Consider the following 5,816-nt stretch of genomic DNA (forward strand, 5'->3'; position numbering starts at 1 on the left):
CTCTGCCTGAGACGGTCACCGGTTAGAATCTCTGGTAAGCCACTGCCACATGGCGACACACAGATAATGGAGATGGGTTAAACTAATATGTAAGAGTTAGCCAATAAGAAGTTAGAGATAATGGCCAAGCAGTGTTTTACTTAATGCAGTTTCTGTGTGATTATTTTGGGTGTAAGCTAGCTGGGCAGCCGGGACAAACAAGCACCCGGCTCCCTCTGCTGTAACATCTCAATAAATGTTTCTGAAGGGTGGTTCTACATGCTGGGCACTGCTGTGGATATAGTAGGGAATGAAACAGATGAAACTTGGCTTCATGGAGTAGAAGACAAACAAAAGTGCACGGCTTTGATTTTAGATACTGGTGAGTTCTCTGAAGAAGGCACCATCAGGTACCAAAACAGAATTGTGCCTCCCATCTGTGTGTGTACATGTGTGTACATTGTGTGTGTGCATGTGTGTACATGTGTGTGAACCAAGGAGTGATTCCTTATCCTTTAGTTCAGCCCTCAGGAGGGTTCAGTTTGACAGTACCCAGGGTCCCAAAACGTCATGGTCCTGCTGCTAGAGCTTTGAGGGTAGCTAAGTGTGGACGGGGGCTTCCCAGTTTTAGAGCTGCCTATGCCGACAGGTATGAAGAGCAGAAAAGATGCATTCCTTGAGTTGTTGACTACTTAATGCCTCTACCGACAAGAAGATGATCTTGGACTGAGGGTCACCATTGTATATGCGGCACATGTCCCAAGCTCTCAAACACTTTGAAGATCTCATCAATTAGCAATCGGTCAAACAGGGAACACAATGCCTATACCAGGAAGAGATATAACAAGTGTGTTTCGTGCATGGGTGACATAGTAGGTGTTACAAGAAAGAGGAAAACACACATTTTGTTTATTCCGTTGTTTAGCTTTCAATTCTTTCCACGGAGATAAATTAGGTTAGGTGTAACATCAGACTTTGTTTCCCGAACTCTTTGGAGTTCATCTCCAAATTCCAAACAGAATACTAATTTTAAATGCAGGACCAAGGATTTAAAAATACTCCCACCATGCAATGCATTGAGGAAGTCTATGATGCTATCCCAGCTTGAGGAGACAGCTAATGCCTTGAACTATTCCAGTCAGCACTGCTGGGCCACCAAGTAACAAAGCCAACCCAAGATCTCTGCATATGGCATATGTGTACGCTCCTAGCCGAGCGTCACTTAGGGGGTTGTTCTCTGTAGAACTAGGCAGAGGAAATACCCATCAACATCGCTTGCAAATATAATAAACAGTGTCTCAAATGGGGCGATTCCTCTTTTAAATTCTATGAGTTTTTCATGGTGACTTCCATGATTTGTGTGGTCCCAGATGCTAGAGAGACTGAGGCAGGAGGAACAATTGAGCTTGAGAGATTGGAGTTAGTCTGGGCCACATATTGAGAGCCTGCCTCTTGAAAAATAAAAATGATAAATACATAAATAAAGCATTTCAAAAAATTTGTAGCATTATGGTTATTGCTATTTACACCACACTCGTTTTCTGAGAACAAATCGAGATCACTCATGGTAACTCCAAACAGCAATAAAGGCAAGGGTATATGTTGAAAAAAGGAAAAGAAAAATCCATCTCTGGAAAACTAGGAGGTGCTTCATGTGAGCAAAATCTGAGCTCTGGTTCCCCAGCAGTGGACACACCCGAGGGCGTTCGGTGCAGCAGGAAGAGCAGCATCAGTTTATTCTGGAGGTCACATCTTTTGTTTTTTTCCAGTATCACTAATAAATTGTACAAAGGGAGCTTAACTGATAACCAGTATCACTGGTAGCAATATTACAAAGGCCAGCTTCCTCATACAGCCTGTCCTTATATAAATATCAGTAAGAGTATATGTTGCACCCAGTGGCTTGTTCTTTCTAGACAATGTAAGGAAACCTGATAGCTGGTTCTCTAGCAGATGGACTTACAGTCGTTCTGTAAGTTCCTAACGGAAGGTTGAGGAACCCAGTCATGTTGCCTTAGAAGGGGATTTCAGGTAGAGTAGATAAGGAAGGAGGGGGAACACCATACGCGCTGTGCACTCCAGACTAGAACTGAGCCAACTCTGTGGGCAGAGCAGGTGGTCTCACCCACAGCCTGGCCCTGAGATCCGAAGGCCTAGGAATGCAGGATCTTCTGATGTCCCAGCTGGAAGAGTCCTTGTGCATGGGAGTCAGAGATGAGACACTATCAATAGCTACCTCACGGCCACATGGTTTGGGTTGGTGAGGAGCAGAGGAGGAGAGGGGAAAAGTTGCTTCCCCCAGCACTGTGAAGTTACTGACAGTGAGTACAGAGGTCAGCCTCCCGTAGAAGATGTAGACCAGACAAGGCCACCTTCTCAGTCCCTCTGCTGAAGAGGCAACGTGCTCAACCCCCTTCATCCTTAGAAGAAACATGTTATGGTCTTGGGACAGAGCTATGGAGGACTAAGTCTTTCTAGTTAGTTCTGGTTAAAGGCTGTTACCCTTTTATGAGCTTAATGGGATTCACGTTTATTCTATTAGGCATCCTGGTGCCTATAAAAGTCTTAGTTGCTGGGGCTGGGGAGACGGCTCACTGGCTAAGAACTCTGGTTGTTCTTCCCGAGGACGCCAGTTTGGTTCCCAGCCCCCGCGTGTGTTCACAACTATTTGTAGCTCCAGTTCCAAGGCCTCCAGTGCATCTGAAGGCACCAGGCATATTATTGGCGCACAGACCCAGATGTAGGCAAAACACTGAAACACACACTTTTTTTTTTTGAAAGTCCGAGTTGCTACCGTGAGCTTCCCGGATCTGTGGGTCTTTGTTTCATTTTAATATCATTGTTGCTAGAATTTAGTCTAAAGAGAGATGAGGCATAACAAGAAATTAAGAATAAAAAAGCTAAGAGGCAAGGCAAGGAGAAATGTAGTCATTTCTGGTAAAAATAAAAATTTGTTCTGCCCCCAACTGCTCTCCCACACTAGTTCACAATCTGGACTTTTAAAGTTTCAATTTTAATTTATCTGTGATTTAATCACAAACCCAGTACTCAAGTACATATCCACCCATCCATTCAACATCTCCATTATTCTTCCTCATATTGGTCTCATTTTCTGAGCTGCCCTAACACATTTCCAGTAAAATCTCTTAACAAAGAAAGTATGAGCCGTAAACGGTAGAATGGTCTTGAGTATTTAATTTCCTAGCCAGAATAGGAATACTTGCCTAGGCAATTTAAAAAAGTCATGTTGAAATAGGTTGTTAGAGACAACAAACATTTTATACCGTAACTAAGGGAAGATGACAGCAGTTCAGGCTGCACAGCGCATCCCTAGACACATCTAAGCTCATATTTTGTACGTTTCTAGAAGGATACTGGTTATTGGTCATCCTCTTCAGATCAGCCTTCTCTCTGCAGTAAGGACATGCCTCCTTCTTTCCAACAATATATCAGCCTCGTGTGCAGAATTCATGAGAACTGAAGCGCCTTGTTAGGAAGGTCGGGAGAGAGCAATACATGCCCAGTGATGGTGATGTGACCTGGAGATGATCCTTCTGTCTGGGAACAGGAGGCTAAGAGTGGTGGTCTGTTGGGACCATGGCTCACTCTGAGTGTGCATGTCCTCACTTTAGGGAGAGCCTGGGACAGTTAGGATGGAATGAGGGGACTCAGGGTGTGTGTGTGTCTGTTTGTGTGTGAGGGGGGACAGTGGATCAGCTTCATGGCCCTGTTGAATTTACTTAACAATTTGGCCTTGTTCGTTCTCACCTTACTTGGTTAAAATAAGAATTAGGTGAAGAACGTGAGGACTTTTTATATAATAATTTCTTATTTTTTATTTGCGTTTCCATGACCCCTATGTTTGTGCCATGCTCTGACCCAAACGCACATGCACTGACGTTCCCAATCGTAGATTCTGTGCGTTGCTTGCTATCTTGTTTGAGTCCTATGACAGGCACCAGGGTGATGTGTGTTCTCAAGCTTCTAGCTTTCCACCCACCCTGCCCTGTCCCCGTCCTGACTGAATCCAGGTCCTCATGTGTGCTAAACATCACCACTAAATTGCAAATAATTCTAATAACTTCTCAAATGTTCTCCTCAACTTTTAAAAATTGATGACAAAGGAGGAATTATTTTAGTATAATATAAACGCAGTGAACATCTCATCTTCTAGTATGCACAACTTCGTGTACAAATATCATCCCTAGGCTGTCTGCCCACTGTCCTCAATGGGGCATGAGTCCTGTTTCCTGACAGGACTGGGAATGGATTCTAAGACACGAGAAGCCGCTGTGAAAACTCACAGCCTCTTAGGTTACAGTTACCGCATGACCACAGGCAACTCATCTTTTCCCCTTGCCACCAAAGCAAGTGTCTGGGAAATGTTTATCAAATGAATTTTTGAATGGATGTTTCGAAACTAATTATTTTTGGAAATTAATATTTCCACGTTCTCTAGGATTTCAGATTTGGGGAAAATGATTAGTTTTTACTACTGATTGATTTACAGTCCTTGGTCTCAGTGTGGTTTGGGGGCCAATAGCACATGGTTTTCTAGCCAGCCTGTTACCCATTCATGCTGACAGCAATGATATAGAACTTCTCTCCCTAAGAAACAGAGGTGGGAGGTGGGACCCTGGTGAGGCCATCAATCTAATTCCCTCAGACAAGTTCTCTATGCAACTAAGAGTTTCCATTATTTTATGTCCTTGGAATCTGTGACATTTTTGCAATGTGCTTGGGTTAACATAAAGTGGTATATTATAAGAAGGATCGTGAGCTCAAATGCACACAGCCAGCCTTTTATTTAAAAAGGCTGGCCTAGAGCCACACCTTCCAGACAGGTGCAGTTCCGGGGTCATGGAACCAGGGTCGAGCATCCACATCTTCTATGCTGTATTCTTTCATCTCCGAAGTTTCTAGGCTCGAAGTTTGCAAACTTGCCGAACCGCTGCAGAGAGAAACTCAGAGTCTCTCCTGGCTAATATGACTCATATTTGCTCACTCCTCACCAATATGACTCATGCTAAAATGGGCCATTAATAATACTCCCTGCAAAGCGTACTTAAAGGTGACTACATTTCAGATTACATATGCACACATGAACAGCAATCCCTGAGGGCTTTTAAAGATGGAGAGAGAGAAATATTTTCACTTGAAAATGGCAGAAGAGGCTCTGTTCCAACACTTGAAAAGTAAATCATACTTAAAACGAGGGCCAGACTTGGAATTTCTATTAAGAATGATAGTTTCTTGGGGTGTGTGTATCACACTAAGGGGAAAAAAACCCAACATTGTAGAATTCCATATGGGATAGCTTTGTGTTTCTTCCCTTACATTTTTAAGGCTTAAACGTTGAAGAAAGGCTCCTATTACATTTGAGATGCATTTGGACCCGTTTCTGACTCTCATAGCTGAACCAGTGGAAAGTACCCAGATTAAACAGGACCGAATCATTGGCCACGCGCTTCGGAGGCATTAGACTGGATTAGGTGGGCTGCAGTGGCAAAGGGCAGCTGGTTCAAGCATGTCACCGTGCCAGAGCTTTGGTCTGACCAGGCATGTGGAGACAGTACTGTAATATCAGTGCTGTAATGTAAAGATGAGCGATGTCCTGATGCCTACTTAGGAACAAACAAAAATACGGACTACTGGTCAACCAGACACAACTTTGGCATCTACAATCCCAGTCTTGGACAGCTTGGACTGATTTGTTCAAGAGTCCAGCATTTCTAGCTGGGGCTAGTCTCATAGAAACCGGCTTATATGTCTGGGCTTATCCATTGTGGTATGATTGTGAACTAGCCCTCATGGGTTCATGTGTTTGAACACTTGTC

Source organism: Chionomys nivalis, chromosome 24 (assembly GCF_950005125.1).
Source record: "Chionomys nivalis chromosome 24, mChiNiv1.1, whole genome shotgun sequence".
NCBI lineage: Eukaryota > Metazoa > Chordata > Mammalia > Rodentia > Cricetidae > Chionomys > Chionomys nivalis.